The following is a 23,087-nucleotide window of genomic DNA, read 5'->3' on the forward strand; positions in this document are numbered from 1 at the left end:
GGGTAAAGCACCGGTATTCTTCCCAGCACAAATATCAGTTATCCTGATGCTGTCACAGAATAAGCTCATAAATGTGCAGCCCGTTGTTTGCATTCGTTGCACCGCAGTCACATGACAAATTGGGATTAAAACAGATGCCAGAAAATACACTTATTGTTCCCACATTTAGCGGAGTCATGTAAAACCACAGCAAACTGAACGGCATCATAAAACCCATGAAGATTGTGTGCTTGCTTGTTCAGTGTTTACTGCATCCCGATGGAAAACAAGTTTCTGCTGTTTTTCATGCAGATTCAGAATAATTCATTTTAACAGTTTTCTTTTTTAAACCAGTATTTGATCATGCATTGGGTCTTTAGAGCGATAAGTCCTAACTTTTAACCATTTGTGTAAATTACAGAATGTTTTCAGTCCCTAAAATACACGGTGAAAAAGTTTCTGCTCACTTCTGTTTTATTTCACCATCACCAAACAATTTTGACTGTCAAAGCACAGAAGAGGAAATAATTTTAATCACTGGTGCAAAGCTGTTAAGTAGCCGCTTCTCAATGCAACAAAAAGCAAACATTCATATTTACTCTGAGCTGCAGCTGCTTTTCAGTCGTCGAGCTTCCCTGACGAGGTGGATCCGCATCGGAGACTGTTAATTAGCCTGATTGAATACCTGTGGCAGATCATTAACGTGTCAGCGCTGTTTTCTAAATCACTGACGGAAAGTTGAGCTTCAAACCCACATGAATATGTAAAGAAAGACTGAAAGCTGTGCCGTTCACATATAATAGCAGTCGAAGTTCACTGGCTTATTTAATTAAGAAGCGATTCAATGTGTTTGTCATGCTCCATCGTCTTCCTCGCCAGCCGTGCCTGTCATAATCTAAAGCGTCATGCAGGAATTTAGCTAAATGTTTTCAGCATTTAATTCTTTTTTATTCAGACCACTTGACTGAAAATCGCTGAAATGATTAATTAAATACGAGGTGCAAGGGTCATTTATATTTGATTTGTGTTGGAATCGCTTAGCAGGCTTAGAAAGCTTTGTCAGGACAGAACTTGTTGTTATTGTGTTGAAGATTTGCTTTGAGATAAACATGGCCATTACACAGAACTCAGTCCTGCTTAAATTTAAATTTAAGGTCATTCGGAGCAGCCTTGTTTGTTGTCGGATCCATTAGCAGCTGCAGCTTTATATTCCTCATGGCGAATTAGAAAATCTGCTATTTGTTTGTGTGGTTTTCACAAGTAGTTTAGGTTTTATCTAACTGCTGGGCTTTAATTCCATTAGCTTGGCCACGCTGTCAGGTGATGTGTGCAGCTGACATCACGCGACTCGTCGTGCAGATGAAACACAAAGATTTGGATAGATTAGGTTTTGATTCTTGACAAATGAAGCACGACTTTGAAATCGCCGTCCATGGTTTTACTTCAGGAGGATGTTTCCAGTCCGATTTTAATATCATTGAAATCGGACTCGCTGAAAGTGGCAAACAAATCATTGTCCTCCTGGGAATATTTAAGCAAAGTGCTGCTTGTGAACTCCTCTTTAACTCGAGAGGCCAACGATGTGATCCGTCCGTTCCAAGTCCTCTTCATTGGAAACAACAACATGCACTCCGCTTCGGACCCTTCCCGGCGGTGAGAAGGAGCGGAGACGGTCGCTTCAAGCAATGAAGTCATTTATAAATTGTAAAAGTCGTGTTTAGCTGGCTTTGATTTGTCTGATGATCCGTATCGTCATCCGAATCCAGAATGGCATCATGTCTCCAATGCTTGGACGAAAATGACACGATGACATCACAACGAGATCTACCACACACCAAAGTCAGATCCATGCCCAATCTGGCTGTTCGTCTTAGCATTAGCATTAGCCGCTCCGACACATCACATTTACACATGGCTGCTTTACACGCTTCACAAAGCAGCGTGACCTTTGACTGCTGCTTCGAACCTGTGGGGAGGGAGGCTGGCCGGGTGGCACAGGGTACAAATGTCATTAGTTCTAATCCTCCAACTGAGCTCAGACTAAAAACTAAGATAGCAGCATTTCTTAAAAATTTCCTTGGAGGCCTTTCTTTGCCATTTTTTTTGCCATTACCGCAATATTTCCAGAACATTAACCAAGTGCTTTAAGTTGCCTCAACATAATCATGAAGCTTTTAATCATGCTTTAGTTGCCAGCAGCAGCTACTAGTAGGTAAACAAATGAAAAACACTAAGAGCTGAACTCAAAAGTCAATGTCGGACCCGTGGAAATAGAAATAAAACAAACACTCGCCTCACAAGGTCCAACTTTTACTCAGCGTTCTGGAGCTCGCTCTCACATTACCTCCATCAGAAGGTTTTTCAAGGGAATTGCAGTTGCTCAGTTTTCAATTTTATGAGCACTTAAAGGACGTGTAATCCATGGTGGCATTAAAACAGAAATTGGATGTTTATGCTTAATCGAAGGAGAGTCGAGAAAACAATGGAAAGAAACAAATCATCTTTCGCCCTCTGAAGAACGTTGGCGAAAACCCAAAAAGAGAGAATCTGCCGGGAAAGGACATTAACAGTGCTAACACATTAAACGTTGGACTGTTCCCAGACAAAGGGTTAGATTCACAAATTCTATCCACTTTTTGGGTATTGTAAGATATTTTTATGTTATTTTTCATCGACTGTGAAATAAAAACTCGAGTGGGCCGAAGATGGGTCCATTGAATTTTGTTTTAAGGTGTGCATGTCTTCAGTGTTGGGTTTTTGGTACGTACTCTCCTGCCTTTCTAGTTCATTTAGAAAGTCTTTTAAAGAGAAACTGTCTGCAGCAAATTCTCAAAATTTGTCAGAGATGGCGTTAAAGGTCAGGAGGTTAAAATCATACAATACCCTTAAAGGTCACATATTCTACCCTTTTTCCACGTTAACGCAGTTCCGAAACCCTTACATGAAATGTCTGTGAGTATGTTTTTTTGCTTTTTATTTGTTTTTATTTGTGACATCAGAATGGGGGAGAGTACAGCCAGACATGTTTCACTACTTGATTACAGAACTACACAAACTACGCCGGATTCACTGGACGGTTTAAATTAGAAGTTTTTGTGTTGGTAATGACCCGAAACCACCAAAATATTAATGTAGAAACATGGGAAAAGTGATTTTTTTTCCCCCCCCACAATATGTCCCCTTTAATCTTAAACTAACCAAAATCTTAAAGCATTAATGTTCTTATTTTAATGAAATTGAGATGAGCATCTCAATCAATCACTGTTCGATGCGACAGCAGAGGCACTTCACATCATTTTAAATCTGTGCAATAACTCGGTATTTATTCAAACATAAATACATCAGGCTCAGAAATACCAAGGTGTCTCCTCCTCTGCATAACTCATTCTAGTGTCTTTGTGATGGGAGCACAAAAGAGAGTGTGATTGTAAAATAAGTAGAAAAAGATTATGGTGGGTGAAATGAGGGGAGGCCTCGCAACAATGCCGTGCTTTACCTCCTCATGGTCGCAAGCAGTTCCAATCATCAAGGCTGAAGGCAAGTCTTTGAGTCAAACAATCTAGCGGTTTTCAAAGTGCATTTTTCGTTAAACATATAATATTTAATTAGCGGACTAATGCACTTAAAAAGACCCAAGGACGTTGCCTCAAAGAGGAAAAAAATGGCCTTTTGTCCATTGCCCATCCAAATTTCCTGTAGATTTTTTTCTCTCACTTTTAATTGCATTTAAAAGAAGTATAGGCCTTTATGCAATGTTTCAAAGACATTGAAACACACGGCTAAAGCAACTCTTTTCTGAATATTTTCTCTATGATTTCCTTTTATTCAGTTATTTCATTTAGCTTTGAAGCAATTGTTCGATGGTTCCCAAGGATGCTGACCCTTGGAATTCCAACAAGACTCAACCTTAATTTACAATTGTTATCAATTGACTTTTGCAAAAAACCCATCCAGCAATGTATTCAAGAGTAGGGCTTTACACTTGCAAAACATGATGAATCCGTTTTATTACTCCGTCAGTAGCATGCTTGTCTATTAAATTAATATTTAGGCCTTTGTGTTCACCCTAAATCCATAACGCTCATTCTGTGTAACAAAAAAAGAAAAGCCAAAAAGAATTTTCAGCTTAATCAATAGTTTTATGTAATCCTGCTTGTTCAAATATTACCTACATGAGATGTCCCTGAATTATTCTTACCTCTGATCGTCAACAGAGAGGCTTTGATGCCTCTCCAACACGACTGAAGGTGGCGTCTGCGTTGGAATAATTTATTATCTCTATCCAAAGGCTTGATTGGTGAGACGGAACAAAGAAAGGATTTCCTTCAACTTTCTGTGCTTTTTCCCTTTTTAATAAAAAAAAAGAAACTGAAGTTGCCTCGAGGGCCAGTACAGGGGTGTCATTATGCCTCATCATCCGCACAAAAACCACAAAGAAGAAAGGTGGATTCAAAGTCTTCCTCCGCGTCTCCGTCTCTTTAGAAGAACAATCAGCCCGGAAATTAGACGAGGAGTTCCGCCTCACCGCCGCCATTCAGATTACACTCTCCATTTTTAATTTCACCTTGTCTTTCCTGGTCTTATCCTAATCTAACTAAAAAAAAATTATGAAAAGAAATAAACCTCTCGTAGATGTTGAATAGCTTTTGCTATTGGGGTGGAAGTCGAACAGAATCCAGCTGTGGTGGAAGGAACGCTGGACGGCGCGTGACAATCGGTGGCCTGCTTGTTGATTGGAGCCGAGCATGGTGAATTCAGAGATGTTATGTGGGGGAGACTTGTGTAGAAACCAGTACGCACGATTTAAATACACACAAATCCATGTTGTAGGGGTTTAAATCGCTGTCATAAAACCATGTTTTTGGGTTATTTGACAGGACAATTCACGGCCCACCCAGCCTTCACGCTCCAAGCACATATATCTAAAAAAGCGCCCATTTGAATTGTTCTGTTGTTCTGAGTGCTGTCTTTGCATTAGCCACTTATAGCTTTAACGACTGGGAAGTTGTCCCGACTGAATGGAAAAATGTGGATGATGTCAGTTTCCTTCTGGGATAATTGAAGTGCATATGAATGTAGGTATGAAGCTATGGCTGCGCTGCAATGAAGCACGCCGTCCTTTTGTGCGGCCGCTGAATGCTCTGAACGGCGTACACAAGCGTGTGAAACAATCCGCCAGCTCGCAAACCGCTGAACGTTCATCCAGGAGGGAGGGAAATGGAAATTAGGATGATTTATTTAACAAGATTAAACGCACCTCCTGACTTTAAGCTATGGCACAGCACACACACACACACACACAGGTGTGTGTCACAAATTCGCAGGCGCCCCTCACAGGGTGACGCTGCAGTTGATTTGGGAATTACATTTAGATTTATGATGTGGCTGCATATGGCAGAGCCCTCTGTTTCTTTCTCTCCAGCGCCCGGCCCGGTTGCAGCGAGCACCGGCGCCATGGCGTTTTCACCACAGCGCCGTCAGAATGTGTGGCGTTTCCCCGCCACACAGACACAATGGAACAACAGGCCGCATGAACTGGAAGGGGCCACCAAAACACAAAGTCCAAGTGAAATAGCTGGAGTTTGGAAACAGAAAGCCTTGTGTTGGAAATTAATAGATCCCTGGAAATTTAAACGCCATTTAAAGTGGTGGAAATAAAAAAAACTGTAAACTTTCACATGCAGAGCACGTGTACATTTTAATAAGACAAAGCAGCGCCTAATTTTTTATTTTTTTTAAAGAAGTACAGAAAAAAAACACTTTAATTTTAATTTCTTTATTCATTTTTTTTGATTGTCTTTCTCTCCAAGTTGTACTGACACATTTTAGAGCCAACGCTGGCTAATAAATACAATGAAATGTTAAAACGCACATTGAATTTCAAATACAATACTCACCACAAAAAAAATAGTCTGACTGGGAAACACGTGATCTGCTTCTGTAGGTCACGACTGATCGGAGCGTGAGGTTACCTTCTCAAAGAGATCAGAGGTGAAGCCCCGCCCCTTTAAGGCAGCGCGAGCGCTGTGGCAACAAAAGGTGTTTAATAAATGAAATGCTTGTGAAATAAATGGTAATTTACCTGGGCCAGGTGTGAACGAGGCTGCCTATAGAATCCCAGCATGTGACTTTTGACTGTTCCAATTTATCAAGTTGAAAATCAAACAACAATTTCACATTAGTTAATACTAAAACATTGATTTTATATCCAGTGCTTAGGATGTGTGTGAACAGAAATGTCGATGCATGAGGCTACCCCCCCCCCCCCCCGGTGATACAAGCAAAAAAAACAACAACAAAAATTCAGTCCCAGCTTGTGAAAAAAAACTGCTCGGTGTGGTCAGAAAGAAGAATTGGAAGAAGCACCCAGAAACCACCTGAGATCACGGGTGATGGAAAGGCGTGGTCAGTGCGGCGGGACGCACCGAGCCCGGGATTGTGTGGGTTCGAGAATGATCAATAATTTACTCGTCTCTGTGAAAGAGACCCATTAAACCTGTCTCTTTGTTGCAGCTATATAAACTGTTATTTTTGAAGCCGAGCTGGGGACATCGTCCCAGAGCGACGCAGCGAAGACGACTTTATAAATATTAACAGACTAATAAAAACAGTGACGCTTTGTTCCAAACAGGATCCAGAATATTAGAACCTCCCACAGTGGGCTGAACTGGGGGCTCGTCTCCTATCACATGATGCAGAATACAGCGACCCCTCCTACTTCGCAGGGGTCATGCTCGAGACCCACCCGCGAACGAGGAATTTCCACGAAGAAGAAACTGGACTTTAAAAACGTAAAATAAAAATCTGAATATAAGCTCTAATTTAAACAGTTTTTTAACCTTTTAAAATTATTATAAAATACTGTACTGTATATATACTGTATGGAAATGTTTATTTTAATATTTTTATGCACTTTGAAAGCATTTCAAACACATCTGTAGAAAGGAGCCTTAAAGTCAAAGCTGCCTACGCTGTATGTCGTGCTGGACACTATTAAACTGTATGTTGATGCTTAATCTTAATTTTATTCATTTTTAAGCAAGAAAAAAAAAACTTCTAACAAATATCTTTTCCTGAAAATAACGAATTTCGAGTGGCCGTGAAACCCAGCAAATTTTCTGCGATATATATTTATAGTGCATATTTATGAAAACCCGCGATAGAGCGAAGCCGTGAAGTAAGAGGGATCACTGTAAATTATCTGCAGGTGTGAATTCTTAACGTAAAAGAGGAAAAGAAGCCAAAATATATCCTCACCTTGAACCAGATTCACAGCAGCCGCCGTCTTGCCGCATTTTGTGCACAATAGAATTGGCTGCTTCACGAAAGCACCAAAACAGTGACATTGAAGAATCGGCATCTTCAATTCTGCTGCTCTGTAGGCGTGCCAGAGCTGGCGGTTCAACCAGAGAGCTAAATGTGTGTGTGTGTGAGAGAGATAGAGAGAACAAGTGTGACAACATCATGCCCAAGCTCTGCCCTGTGATTGGGCGAGGAGGGCAGGTAAAGAGCAGTAGCTCATCAGGTAGAAAAAGCTGATTGTATAAGACTTTTTTGCAGCATTGGAAGTTAAGACTAGAGCGTCCAGAGTGAATGTCGGTTTGGCACATCTGAAATAAATCTATAGAATTTCTGGGTGCTTACTTACTTATACACTTATAAGTAAGTACCTATATTCGTATAATAATAATAATAATAATAATAGTATATAAGGGATTTTGCTCCCGTTATTTGACAGTCTGAAAAGTCTACTTTTTTTTTGTACGAAAAACAACAAACATTCACAAGCTGGCACATCATACCTGAGCAGGGCTATTACAAAACACAGTCATGTAATGTAAGCAGTTTGTCCGGAAAAACAAGTCAATGCACTGTATTCGTAAGAAACAAAAGTAAGACTATAAGATTACAATAGCTATGATTTATATTAAAACTTTCAAATTTCAAGTCCAGCGTTTGTACAGGCAGTGAGTGACCTGTCAGAAATAAACGTCTACGATAACAGAAAAAAGGGAGAAAAGCACAAAAGTAAATACATGATGATGAAAATGTAATCACTCCTTAAACATTTAAGACCAAATAGCTGTTGAAGACCAATTCCTGATGCTTCAAAATCCACCCACGCTCTTTCCAGCCCACACAGCGAAGTGTTCGTCACTCATTTGTTCTTCGTCGCACTCTCTCTCTCTCTCTCTCTCTCTCTCTGTCGTCTAGCTCTTATTCGCTCCATCTTAGATTGTCGAAGGTCGGAAACGAGTTCGTTGTCAGTTGCCCATCGTCACACTGCCTTCTCTTTCTTCCACTGGTTCTGAGCGTTGGCGCTCCGAGTCGTCTCCAGGCTCGCTCTGCATGGCGCAACATGTCCTAAACGGTTGCCTTGAAGGTCTCTGTGATAAAATGTCTTTTCAAAAAGTTATTTTCCTCTCTCTTTTTACAACGGAGACGGCGACAGCGCTCAGTTGGCGCTGATGGCCTCCCGCGTCTCGTGGTCACTGCTATAGTCTGACTTGGGCTCGTCCTCAAAGTCCTCGTACATGTCCAGGTCGCCGTCCCCGTTGGCGGGGTCGCCGTTGCTGCCTCTGCTGCCGGGCTCCGGCTTCATGCCGTACGTACTCTGGATGACCGGGATGGCCGGTTCGGGGCTGGCTGAGTTGCTGGAGCAGTCTGAGGTCAGGTGTGGGGAAGGTGTGGCTGCCGTTGCGATGGTTATGGCGCCTGGGTAAACTCCTACACCCCCAGGGCTGTTGCCGAGAGGCATCGGTGGCTGAGGCCTGAGCAACAAGAGAGCAAGCATAAACACAGATTCTTAATATTCTGCCTGAATCTGACAAGCGATATTTCACAGTCGCGTCAGTCGGACCTCCTTTGAACTGATGGCTTTGAATGAAGCGCTAATTCTCCTCTGGCCGGGCGTGTCCCAGCACGGAGGCGCTATCTAAATAACCTGCTACGGTGCAGATGGAATGAGGGTGAGTGCACATCAGGCCCTCAGCTCCTCAAACCAGCCACGTGAAGCAGGGAAGCTGCTGTCAGGTCGGACTCGCGTTCGCACGGAGGCTCCCAGTAACCGGTTCTGTTCTGGCTCCCGGGAGCTTTTTTTTAGATTGAAAGTCCAGACCCGGAGAATTATTCTTTTTGTTCCTTGCATTTGCGTGACCACACGCAGTGAACGCGGCGGCGTTCGGGCCCGTAACGTCTGCCGCTCTCGCTCTCGTTCCCTCTCAAACATCTGCTTGCATTACGATGTCTGTGTCCAATTTCCAGCGACTGCAAGCGACCAGCTTTGTCCTAATGTAATAAATGACAAGCTATTAAAAATCGCTTCTGTTCCAAGCCGGGGCCTCTGGTAAATCCATCCCAACCAGAGGCCTTTAAACGCATCATGGCTGGTTCCTATTAAGACAATGCCACTGCTTTTGCTTTCCCGGCTCTCTTCAGTGAGGATTTGGCCATTTAAACCTTTTATAATAACGGATTATGAATTACGATGGACAAACCTCTAGCCAACGGATTCATTTTTACATACCGAGGCCCAGCCGGAACAAAAGACTTCTTACAAGGCGCTTAATGGCTTGTGAGATATCTGAACGAAATGCCTCCTGGCTGAATTACCCGCAGCCAAAGAGGGTGTGTTTATTAAGAACAAGGTGAACTGAAAGGTCACAGGTGCAGCAGCCAATGAGTAAAGGTCTTCTCCTGCGATCTGAGCCGAGCGTCCTTCAATGCACGATATCCCCTCCTGAGCAACATGCAGGATAAGTGCCATCGGTCAGGGGTCCCCTCACCTGTACGCCCCATAAGAAGGATAGAAACCGGTACCGGTACATTTGGCTGAAGGGAACTCACCCCACAAAGAACTGCCTCATCTCCTGACGCCGTGACCGCATCATCTGCTTGTACTCTCCGATGCGCAGCTTCTTCCCGTCGATGATGCAGGTTCTCTTGGGCCGGGGCTTGTACTTGTAGTTGGGGTACTTCTCCAAATGGATCTTGCTCAAACGGGCCTGCTCCTCGTAGTAAGGCTGCTTCTCCTGGTTGGTCATGGCTTTCCAGCGAGAGCCTGAAGGGAAAGATTGGCATTTGAATGTTTTTGTGATTTACTGGACTGGATTCAACTCTCACTCCCTCAAGGCTGAAGAAAAAAAATGAGGCATTATCTTCTTTACTTTCTGTTTCCTCTGGTAGGATGAATGCATGAACAGAACCTTTACCTCAGGAACATCTGCGAAGCGCAGACGACCGATGACACGCTTTGTTTATCAAGGTTTATCACAAACTACTCTTCTACTTTTGTGACACAGGAAACAGAGATTTCAAGCCTGCCACCCACTCCCCAGCATCCAGCTGTGTTATTATGTTGGAGGGACATGACTTATACACACACACACACACAAATGCACACTTACATTCTGCTTTCAGCTCCTATTAGAGGCTTGACATGATAGGATAGGAAGTCTGGACGCTTCCTGCAAGCAGGATCCTGATATTTTACTCCAAAAAGGAAATCACTTTCTGACTTTATTTAGATTCAGATTCTGTCTCACATAAATGCAGGAAGCATTTCTTCAAAGACTCTTGCGTCAAGACACGAGCCCGGCTAAGAAACAGCAACGTGTTCTTGTTGCGTTCAAAGTCAGACTCCTGCGTCAGACGCTGGAGCGCCGAAGAAAGTTTCACCAATAATCTGAAACTCGATGCATCCATCACACAGCGTTCCGGGTCCACAAACTAGTCGTTCATGATGCAGCCTGCAGGTAGGAACTAGAAAAGCACGGAGATGGCAGGGAAGCCATTGCAAACCGACTTTCATCCCAGAGTTTTCCGGGGAAAGAAACCGGCACACATTCTATGAAACGAGCTTCTCCAAAAGTCCACTGCAATTTAGCCGTGGCTGGAACGCCCTACATGCAGCGCGTCTATTTCATTCGATTCAAGGTGGAACCGTGTTTACACATTTAGTCAAATAAATGGAAATAAAATTATAAAAGAGAGGCAGAAAAAAAAGACGTTTTTAAATTGCCTTTCATCACACGGATAACGGGAATCGCTATGGCTTATCTTCTCTCGAATCGCAAACATGCAGAGAGAAAGCAATGATTATGTCGCCGTAGCGATCGCCCCAGTTTTTCTCGTGGGAAAAGCAATAAACTAGAAAATGGATGAAACGGTCAAAACGAGCTGTTGCTTCATGCTAGGCAGCGTCAGCCTGAATGACTGCTCTCGTGTGCCCGTTTGGAAGGCGATGACATTGATCGCCTTCCATCTGATCGCTGGACATTGGTTCCAGACGGCGATGGCATCGATGCATCCACGGGAGACGGGCGCGTCCTTGAAGTCTCACCTAAGATCTTGCTGATATTGGAGTTGTGCATGTCAGGGAAGGTCTGCAGGATCTTCCTCCTCTCGTCTTTGGCCCACACCATGAAGGCGTTCATGGGCCTCTTGATGTGGGGCTCGCTGCTGTTCCGGCCTCTCGCCTCCCGGAACACTCGTGCCTCCGCCATGCTGTTCACTACGGGACACGGAGAAGTCATTCACCTTCACACGTCCACCTTTCATATTCTCAAGCTTTAGAGCAGGAAGTCGACGCGATGAGGAGGAGCCTTTGCTCCGTCCTTTGAGGAGAGGATGTGTAACGGAACTATGATGGGAGTTTTCGGATGCCCCTCGGAACGCACACACGATCCCTACTAGACACACCGTAGCGCGTTTACTTGTGATAGCACTCCTATGTTTACTCCTCTGAATCTAAAGTAAACCGCACAGAGCGCTCCTCGAGTCCCCATCGCCTGTAAACAGCGGTTCTTTATGAGCAGCAGGTGGGACACCGGGTCAGCGTCCTTACGGTACGTTCAGCAAAAGAGACTCAGAAGTTCACATCAAGCCAACTTGAAGGAGACTCGAGCTTCTCGTCGCGCACTTGAAGGAATGAAACTGTTTAGCTGTGGAGGATGTCCTTCACCGCAGCTTCCTGAAGAGTGCAATAAATATTTGTATTTGCTGAATACCTGCATGTTCTGGCTGTCTAGAAGATGCTTTCTTCTTTATTGTGGAGGACTGATGCCCCCCCCCCCCCCTAGAACAGGGCCGCTCCTTTGTGGGGCCCACGCAGTGTATAGGGTCATTACTATCGGTTTAGCCTCAACAGAACGTGACCTTTTGTGGTTCTTATAACTCCACCAGCCTCCTTTTATACACCTCCATCCTTCCTGCGTACAATTCTGACTTACCCCGGCAAAAACGTTGTAGACAGTTGGATGAGCGATAAAGGAAGGCTTACCGTCCAGATCCTCCGGTCTTGTTAGGTCAATGACTCGATGGACTATCTTCCCGGCATCCTCCCCGAACTTCCCCAGGTGCTGACTCAGCGTCTCGTAGTGCAGCCTCTCCTGGAACGCAAGCCGTGAAAGATTATATAGAGAGATGAAAATCCGGACCAAACCCGTGTTTGCCTGGCCGGGTCCACAGGGGCTGACTTCAACGGTGTTGATGATAAGTTGCAAAGCTGGAAAATCCAACCCGATATCTCTATCTCCCCACCAAATTTCATCCAGATCAGATCTGGAATGTGGTCAGGATAAAATATTACATTTTAACATTAAATCCCATTTATGGATTCAAGAATCAGGAAAAAATATCAACTCTGATTCACTTTGGCTTTTCATGGTTGATGTATAAAGATACCAAGAACAATCTAAAAACCCTTTGATGATCACCATGTGGACGGTGTTTATCCAGTTAGGAGGGAACGAGCTGCTTGGGGGAGGTTTGTGCTCTCCGAGTGCTTTTCTAGTTTTCTACGGAATCTTTGGGAAATGAGTTGTGATGCTGGTGAGGCGATAAACTAAGTCACAGAGCCTTTCAGGCCTCGCTAATCAGCAGAGACTTCCAAACCTGCCATCTTTATGCGCTCACTCTGACTCCTCCTGCCTGCCAGTCCACTTCTGAGACAAACGGCTTCCACCGGCAGCCTGCCGATGGGCCTGCTAGCTAAAATTACCCGACCATGCTCCCAAGCTGCGATGGAAAACATTCAACCCTCCACACAGCTACCGCAGAGCCTCGCTCCTCCTCTCCTCTCCTCTGCTCTCTCCTCTTCTCCCCCCGCCTTCCCTCCCGTCCTCCCTCTCATCTCGCCTCCTTTTTCTGGTGACAGAGGCATTTTGTTTGACGCAAGAAATGGTTACCGAGTGAAGTCATGCCGCGGTAGCCGCTGGCAGAGTTGGTGGAACTTAGGGCCCGGTGTGTGTGTGTGTGTCTTTATAGATGAGGAGTCGGTGCGGGCCAATGTCAGCACTACAGCGGGGCTGTAATCAGGCCCACCACAGAACATGTGCCTGGGCAGTGCCATGCTCACCGCAGGAAGCAACCGCCTAACAAAGGACTAAAGAAAAGAGAAAGAGGGAGAGATAGAGCGAGCCGAAGAAAAGGGAGGAGGAGTGGAATGGAAAACTGGTCCAGGGACAAGAATAAGGCCTTAAGTCCAAATGAAAAGTTCTTTTAAAGCTTGTAATGCTGAAAATATGGAGGTCAAAAAGAGGTGGTTGGACAATATCAATGTGACTGTAAAATGTTGCAGCATTATTAAATATTACAGCGCTTGATTCCAAACATCTTTAGTGGAGGCGTGCGATTGTTGCTGCTAAATGGGACGGGGCTGATGGAAACTAGCGCAGGGTCGAAGTAGGCTTTAGGAAAATGGACTGGGACTGCATCAATAGAGCTCGACGGATCCAAAATGCAGATTAACAGCAGACCTGGGTCAAAATGTGCAAATAGTCCATGCGGTTGTTCTACTTTCACTCTATTTGAACGTTCTCGTGGCAAATGCAATAAGGAGAAGTCTTTGCTTTGTTTAGTTCGGGATTGAAATCGGTTTGGCCGGTAAGGCGTTCTGGACTGGTCCTGGACGTCGGCCTTCTGGAGACGCATTACAGACAATTCAGTTTTTTAACCTTCTAACTTCTTGAGACTCCGTTCATAACAAACATCCATGTCGGAGGAGTTGCCTGATTAATGTCTTGGAGTCCCTCCAGAGAGAAGAGTGAAAATGGAGCGCACCTTTCAGGAGAACTTTTAAGCACCGTTCCTGAATTGATCCAGTAAAATCAGTGTAACCCCAATTGGAATTGAACCAAAAATAGCACTTGGCCTACAAACCAGCAAACCAATTACCAAGGTCTTAATCAAACCCGGTGGCTTGGCATGAGGTTGGTGATTAATTATAACCAGCTAGTTCACACACATAATCCTGAATGAGTCTGTATGGAATAAAAGGTAGATTTGTAAACGCAACAGTTTCGTCCCGCCAGGTCTCCCCTCGTCTTGGCGTTTGCATCTCTCGCCGTTGCTAGGGAGATGCTCCAAACATTTTTTTTTTAATACCCACGCCGTATTGAGCTCATTACCACAGCTACAACTCGCCTACTGCCAGCACGGCGTGCCTCCAGCTGACCCGCAACCGTTTACTGTCTCCTCCCGGGCCAATCAAGCTTGGCAGCCTCTTTAGTCCCTCTCTTGGTGTTCCCTCTCTCCTCCTCTCTCTCTTTTTCCTTCTCTCTTTCCTGTGCGGCGATAGAGCTGTCAGCTCGGTGCTGGTTTTTTTCCTTACTCCCCTCCTTCTCCTTTTCACTACTCCTATTCATGGTCCTTCAGTCCACCGGCGGCCCTCAAGCCAACAAGTCGGCACTCAAGAGTCTATTTGCAGGTGGCAGACATAGCTTTGTAGTGGACGTTATAAAGGATATCGCTCATGCTTCAAATACAGCAACGCCGCGTCGACCTTTAATCAATACCTGCGGGTGTTTAAGTCGTCAGTTTCACGGGATCGCTTCCTAAAAGAGCCTAACCAGACCGTTCCACCGGCAACTACAAGCATGCCGAGGCACGCCGTGAAACGGGGTTCGGACAAAGACACAGCCGTGTTAAAGACTCATTTAACTGACATAATCAAATGTAGGAGCTGTAAATCGTTTCTTCTTCTGCGTGCATGGGGAGACAAATAAGAGCTTTTGAAGGCTGGTAGTTGAGCTTTAGCTTTTCTTTTTTGTCAATAAAATAGTTTTTTCGATCTTTGTTTTATTTTACAAATCTGATTTAGATGTTATAAAAACTCCCTCTACACAGCGTTTTATTATTTAACATATTCATGCAATCAAAGCTCCTGTACAAAGCCGTGACACGTTTAAGATAACGCCCCCTGCACGCCTCTACACGTTGGCGCTCTGCATGCTAATGAGCTTTCAGCCCAACGCCGTCATATATCAATCACCCTGATGCTGGCTGTTTTCCTCTCAACCAGCATCCAGAGTGTTCTGTGGCTGTTTTGATGAAAAATATGCCCACACACACACACACCTACACACACACACACACACACACACGCACAGTGGCTATTTTGGTGAGCTTTGGCAGCCGCAGGCCAGCTGGAAGCAACGTAAGCGTAAGGCGATACTCAACAATGCCACTAACCGGCCAGGCCTCTCGTCTGTACACTCGCTATAATGACATTAACATGGCCAAGGCCAACCACACACACACACACACACACGCACACACACAGCTCTCATTTCTTGCCTTTGTCGTCGACACTTAAAACAAATGCTTTGCGATAAAAACACACAAACCAAAAAAAAAACAAATAAACATGAACACACACACACACATACTCCGACGTCACGGCGACGGCAGATCTGACTTGCATCAGCTCGAGCAATAAATAGCTCAACATCTGATCCAGATCCAGCAGGCGTCCCCTTCCCTCCCAAGGAGGCCCGATGTGGTGCGTCAGGACCGGGCGGCGCCTTGAGTAACGAATTTATTCGACAAGCAGCAAATAACACACAAATCCAAGGTAAAGAAAAAAGAGGTGGCCTCCTGAGACGGAGCGGGTGAGTCAGTCGACCAGCATCCAGTAAGTTCCATCATCGAATTGTTTAAGACAGAGCAAAGCCTTTTTTTGAGTGATTTAGAAAAACAGACACACAAACTCCTGCAGCTCGAGAAAAAAGTCACACATTTAAAGGAAAAGAGGCTTTGAGCCGCCGTTGTTAGGTAACGAATAACAAGCTGACAACAAACACCGCAGCCTCCTGTCGGCCCCCGAACCGGAAACAATTACTTTGAAACTTTCCAAATGAGCTTTTTATTAGGAGGCATGGACCTATAAACCAAATTACTGCATGGCTTTGGTTTTGTTCTTTTAGCATTGGAAAATATGGAGCTTAAAAAGCATGTAGGGATTCACCTTAATCTGTGATCGCTTCAAAGTTCACTTTGTGCAGAAACCTCTTTAAAAGCACACACTTTGTGGAGTTCATGTATTTTTTGCCAGACCTGCAGCTTATAAAGTACATTCAATCTTAATAAGCACTTTATTAGTTTAAGCTGTAGAATCATTTATATTTATGAGTTTCTCAGTGTTTACTAGTATAATGACTTATAAAAAGAATTGTCTGGGGACCGGGAAGTGAAGCGGAGATATTTATCCAGATTCTGGATGTTTTCCTCCTGAAGATGCAAAACAAACACGTCCAAAAAATTCAAAACAGCATATCCTTGGAGTGCACCAATCATGACCTACTTGGGGTTGGCGGGTTCAAAGTCTCCACCCCTAAAATATTCATGAGCTCCTCTTCCTCCTTGTCGCCCTCCTCCATGCATCGTGGGATCAACTGCACAGGAGACCCGGTTTAATCATGGTCCCCGTTTTACCCCACGTCTGATCCGTGGAATCTGTGATTGGCTGATCAGACTGATTGAAGATGTTTTGGAATATGGATGTCCCTCTGGATATGAGATCCTGGTACAAAGGCCCTGTCTTCCAGCCCAAGGGGGAGGGAGGAGGGGGGAAGAGGTGAGCATGTAGGGGGGGGAGGTCCCTGCTCTGAGAAAAGCCCTTTAATTGGGCTAAAACCCCGAGGCCGGGATACCCCCTCCAGGCCAAGAGGAGAGCTGGACTCCATTATACGCACACACACCAAAACCATCACTTGTCACGGGCCCAGCTGCTCCGTCTTCAAAGCGTTCGGATTCTGGGTGGCCGTGGAAATGAGAAGAGAAGTCCTCAAGAGCTGCAGTGCCGGCCAAACACACCAAATATCATCCACCAATATTCTTCAGCTTCGTAGACGAGCTGAGCAGAAACCTTGAACACTCGGCCAATTAGATTTAGGAGAAAATGGAAGACAGGAGTGAGGATTTGGGATTGTGTGTGTGTGCGTTTCTATGAAGGAGACACGGATCTGGAAGCTACGGATGAGCAAATCCAAAGTAGCCCCTCCCCCGAATTAGAAAATGCACTTCCATGATTTGAAGGAAAAAATAGCGGCACATGAAAATGACATCAGGGGAAACGGAAGTTTGAATTTTGTTGCTTTGTTGTTCCAATAATCATCATTTTGTTGCGTCTTTGTGAAATTCTTATTAGTGAGGCGTTAACAACATTTAAAGTCTTACCTGATCCAGGTATGGTGTGGTGGAGCTACTTTAATCTTTCATTAATCATCGAGTACTTTTAAAGCTGAACAGAGTATCTGACCAACGTAAAGCTGCTGTGTGGCATGAAACCAAACTAAGTGAGCTTTGGCGCGGCTCATGATGCTACTAGCACATCCTGGCGTCTGGGCGGTTCATGCGGACATGCGTTTTAAAAATGCATTCAGAGCACATGCGACCCATCGGGCTGACCTTGTTGCCGTTGTTCAGGCTCATGCTGCTGAGGGCGGACAGCTTGGCCTCCAGGCTCTGCTGCCCCGGCTGCTGCTGCTGCTGGTGGAGCTGCTCCCTCTGGATCTGCTCCCTCATGCTCCTGGCCTCTTGGATCGCCTTCATCACCGCGTCCTGGTCCCCAAACAGGGCCGTGGAGTTGAGGCTGGACAGGATGTCTGGAAGGACAGAACAGGAACGATGGATTTTAAGCTTTACTCAGCACGTGGTGAATATTAAACTCTTCAGACACGCCTGTACGTTCTAAGACTTTAAGTTTATCCGATAGAACTGGGTTTCAGTCTTTATGGACTCTTGCATGAGTTTGATTTTATGTTCTTCGACAATAGGAAACAAATCGTAACTGCAGAAAATCAAGCACTCAGGATGGCTGCGATCACATTTGCATGAAAGATGGTTAAAGCATCCGTGCGAGACTTCCAGTCTTATCAGGAGAAAGCGATGCCGCAGTTGTTTTCCACTTCACATGTGTCTAAACACGACTGAACCTTGTTTAAGGGCTTCGCTTCACACTTTTGGAGCCGAGCCTCATTTGAAGAATGAGGGAAAAAATAAAAATAAAAGGATACAAAGTTTCCGTCGCCCTCCCCGTTTAATTAGCAGACAAGTGGGAAGCCCTGTATGCTTGGGTGGCCGTTAAAATGGGCAGAAAATAGCTCAGCAGTGAACAAAAACGACGCGTCCTCAAAGCCACTCCAGAGGAGCTGGTGAAATTGTTTTGTCGGGGATCTAATGAGAGGGTTTAGATTGGTCTTAATAACAGATAGCAGAGGTAGGGGCATAAAAGGTCTAGCGCGAGCAGACAATGATGCGAGGAAGCTCTTAAAAACCAAATAACGTGTGCTGGGTTTCACTGCTTCCGCTGCCAGGGTTTTCATTGGGGCTAAATACAGGGCTTTGGACTCCTGTAAAAGACAAACACACACACAAATACGCACACACAGGTCCCGTTGCGGATTTGAGGTGTCTGCAATCTACCAGGGGGCTAGGCGACGTTGCTCGGTTTGTCTGTGTGTGGCGGGGAGAAGGATGCCGTTTGGGTGGGAGGTGTTTTGTTTTTCCGGTTGAGGGTGAGGGTGAGGCGCAGTCAGACATTGGATGGAGTGTGTATTTGTCTGGATGTAAGTGCAGTGCAGATGTGAACAATACGACTGTGTGTGTGTGTGTATGTGTGTGTGCGTGTGAGAGTTGACATTGTGAGTTTTATCTCGCCAAAATGATGCTGATGTATTTCCTTCAGGACGTGTAGTCTTAAAGACGGGATGGTACGGTTCTAGTCACCTACCCAGAGAGCTGTTCCTGCCCATGTTGGGGACCGGGCTCGGGATGCGACCCTTGCCCATGCCCAAGGGGCTGGTCTTGTTTCCGGAGAACATATTCTGCATCGGGGACGTCGGGCAGCGAAGCGGCTCGGCTGTCTTGGGTCTGGCTGAGAGGTTCAACGGCTGCGTGGATCCTTCCTCCTGTTGGAATGGTCGCAGCATTTGGAACAGTTTTTAGTGACATTTATTAATATAAAATGTTAATAAATGTTAATGCTTAAACCCCGTGGGTTGCTTTTGAACATGACTAATGCTATGAATTGAGTTTTTATGAGCATTTTATCATGCCGTTGCTATGTGTGAGGCACAAAGATAGACATGTTCATGGGTCGGTCACGTTCTCCTGCTATTCCACTGATGGCCATTAGGTAGCAGTAACATAGCAATGCAGCAAAAATTAACGACGCAAAAGAAGACAGATTACAAGTTAATGCAGATGTAATAATAACAGCTTTTAAATTCTTCCAAGGTTAATTTGAAAACGTATTCAGTGCATTTATACTGGCGGTCCTGGAATCCTAAGGTGGGAACGATCAATTTAAAGATAATTCTAAGTGATACCTTCAGAGACTCGAGCGGATCTGAAGCACTGTTGTCAGAAACACGTTTAAACTCAGTTGAGTAGGATTCGAAAGTCAAATCCATTTCTTGAGATTACCAAACACGATGCTAGCTGAGAAGTTTGCGTTCATGTACCGGCACAGAGCAGTATTTTGTTGAAGCTGTATTTCTGCCAGTATTTCTTTCTCTGGGTGGCAATAATGTATCTGCTCACATGATGGATAAAATACAGTCTGCCATTCAGATGCAGCGCTACTGCAAAAACAATAATCACTGCAAACATTTAGTCTATAAAGTGCAATTATATTGTAGATTTATTCAACATAATAAAGAAATAAAGAGCGAGAGTGTGAGTCACTGCGGCAGGAAATGTGGGAAATCTTTCCAGATGCATGTTTTACATAGAAATACACAAAGAGGCACATTCTACTGCTTACTGCGCTTTAAAAACTCACACACACGGCATACAACAAGCTTATTGGTTAAGCTCTCATGCTAACTTATACGTTCAGCCCGTAGCAGGGTAGAAGGAGGAGCTTGTAGCGTTCACTTGTGCTGAAAACATTTACCCTGAATACAAAATGAAAATTGATACGCACAAAAGTTATAATCTAATCCCAAAAAGTTCCAGAATTCCAGCTCAGACGAGGATTTTATCCCGTACCTGGTGACGTGACGCTCATTGAATTATTTCTACAGGAAACTATGAACCTTGTCGGACAGCGTCTCAGCAGCACCTTTATTTTTGTGATTCCTCTATTTCTAATGAAAGGTTCTCCGCTGCATTGATCCCGACAAGGAATCCCTGGAAACTTTGGTCTGAGTGTGGGCGGGGTTTAGCAGAGGGCGGGGCTCTTGGAGGCCACAGCACTACTGTTTGATTGCGGTGAGCTCTGACGCCAGTCTATTGTGAGGCCGGTTGCAGCTGTGCCCCTCACACACATGGCTTCCATTACCGCCTCGCCGCCGAGTAAAGATGAGGCGTACGCTCTCTGCAGTGAAGGGGTCTGGGTTCCTGCCAAACAGCAGCCAGCGCCAGTGTGTGTGTGTGTGTGTGTGTTTCTGTTAAATAAGCTGTTTCTAATTGACAGGCCCATGTGCAGATTGTTCTTTCAACAACTTCCAAATTTCCAAAGCTCTCACTTTAACTTGAACTGATCATAATTATTATTCTTGTGTGTTTTCCTATCATACAAACTCTGAACTCAGTTTTTCCTTTGTCTTATTATGTTGTCTGTTTCGGCTCGAGACCCGCACACCCCAGTTTGTTTGTTAGCAGGATTACGGAAAAACTGCTGGATACAAAAACATCTGGATTTTCCCATTTACTTATAATGGAGGCTTTATCAAAAAATCCTATCTTGTAAAATCTCCCTGAAATTCACTCACCAAAAATCCCAGTCATAAAGGGGTCTGATATGAACCACCATGAAACATGTCTTCTGGTTCTGATCCAAAATGAGGTCAGGAACAAATATTACATTTTAACATTAAAACCCATTTATGGATTCAAAAATCAGTTAAAAATACACATCAACTCTGATTCACTTTTACTTTTCATGGTTGGGGTATAAAGATACCAAGAACAATCCAGGTAGGTGGGCAATGAGCTGCTTGGAGGAGGTCTGCGCTTCTCCTTTTAATTTCAATCTGCAGGATGGACCGTTTCACGGAGCACGCTAACCTTGATCTGAACGGCAGGACTGGACGCTCGTTTCTCGCTCTTCAGGGCGGACGGGGACAGCGGCCTGGAGGAGTTGGGAGCCGGCAGCAGGGAATTCATCTTGGCTCCTGGGGAGATCTGCATGCTTGCTAGCTGGGCGGCATAAAGCTGCTGCAAGAAGGGCAGAAACCAAAAGCAGTCAGCTGGCGGCGTCCGTCTTTGTTTCTGTCGGTTACCCGTGGTTTTTACTTTTTCCTGTCCCATCTTGTGTGTGTGTGTGTGAACCAAACACGAATAAAACTTATTGATGTTAAGAGCTTAAAAAATTTGAGAGATAAATTATGATCTATAATTAATTAATCTAATTAACCTCTTTTTTAATCTCACTGAAACATTGCTGAGAAAGACCCTCAATTTGAGGTATTTCCATTTAAATTCATTACATTATTGTGGCAGATCAAAAGATTGATTTATAACTAAAAGTAGCTTTATAAAGTCATGTATTGATTTTAACAGACTTGAACAGATGCAGTCCATCCATTTACATTCTGCTGTATCTGCGACTCGTCCTCAGTGCTGCCTGCAACATTTAGTTTCCACCACCAAGGGGAGTATTGCTGTGTCCTGTTGTCAATCTCCAAATAATTACTGGATTTGTTGCTTTTCCTCTGCTTCAGATAATATAAAATAACAGCCCTTGTCCCGCCCACCTACAATGGGAGCCTATCAGCTTGTGCTAACCAATCCAAAATGCAATGACAGGCAATCAATGTGCACTTCAGGGTGTCACTGACTATTCCGCGCCCAACAACTCAAGTACAAAAATTCCAATGCAAAAAACGGATTTAATCAAAAGTCAATACAAAAACATCAAGTTAGAGATTAAAAATTAGATTAATGCAATAATTTGACACCCCTAATAAAACTTAACGTGGAAACAAACGTGCGTGCTCACACACGTACCTTGTTCTGATGTTGACAAAAATGTCCCACACAAAGGGAACATTTGTTTGAGAGGCGAATACGTATCCAGCAAAACATTTTATTTTAAATGACATATAATTCTTCTCTGACACTTATTCTTTTAGCAGATGCCGGGAGCAGCTTGCATATCGATTCATCGAGAAACAAATCCAGACAATAGCTAAAGAATCAGCTATCTGCAAAGAATTGGACATCCAGTACTTATTTCTGTTTGGAGATTCGTATTTCAGACAGCATAAAGCTGCTTTTCTTTATAACTCGGAGAACGAACGAAAGTAAGCCTGTATTTGTCATCTTGGTCCGTTAAACATTTTCATGTATTGGCTCTCATATGAAATTAACTTAAATTATAATAGTCAAATAGAATAACGTTAGGATAGCAAACAATAACTTAAACTTCTTAAAATAAAAAAAAGGTTACTTCTAGCTCAGACAATTGTGTTTATTTTCCCTTCAAAGTCAATCCTAAAGACAATGTGTAAGTCGGTGTAGTCACAGAGTCATTATTTCTAGGCATGAGTTAATTTAATAACACTTAGTGGCGTAAAAATATTAGAAAAGTAAGGCCTGGGAAGTAAAAGCAATCTGGGGGAGGCTTCTGAAAATTCCAGGCTTCCAAAGAAAATCAAAGAGTCAAATGTTCGCCCCGAATTCGAGGGTCTTCTAAATCACAGCTCGCTGGCCAGACAAACCGCTGCCTGCAAACTCTGTCAACTCATGTCTCAATGCATTGAAGAGTCAAAGAGCCTGTCGTTCTCTCTTTCTGCTTTCCTCTCATTCTCCCCGACTCTCACCTCATCTATACTCTCTGTGTTTCTCTCTTACGTTTGTCCTCCTCCCTTTTGATCTCC

The 23,087-nt window shown here is 44.2% G+C and overlaps 1 long non-coding RNA gene and 1 pseudogene across 2 annotated transcripts; one reads left to right on the forward strand and one right to left on the reverse strand.

Annotated features, from left to right (window-relative positions):
- Positions 1–7,897: 7,897 nt before the first annotated feature.
- LOC137894421 (transcription factor SOX-6-like) overlaps positions 7,898–23,087 on the reverse strand; it is a 65,453-nt pseudogene continuing 50,263 nt past the window's right edge.
- Positions 15,750–19,204, forward strand: LOC137894422 (uncharacterized). 2 transcript variants are annotated; one of them, XR_011105483.1, is made up of 3 exons: positions 15,750–15,892; positions 17,686–17,914; positions 18,947–19,204. It is a non-coding gene; the product is annotated as an uncharacterized lncRNA (long non-coding RNA). The 2 variants fall into 2 exon arrangements; XR_011105484.1 differs by having other exon boundaries at positions 17,686–17,942; positions 18,947–19,046.

This window comes from Brachionichthys hirsutus, chromosome 5, assembly GCF_040956055.1.
Source record: "Brachionichthys hirsutus isolate HB-005 chromosome 5, CSIRO-AGI_Bhir_v1, whole genome shotgun sequence".
Lineage (NCBI taxonomy): Eukaryota > Metazoa > Chordata > Actinopteri > Lophiiformes > Brachionichthyidae > Brachionichthys > Brachionichthys hirsutus.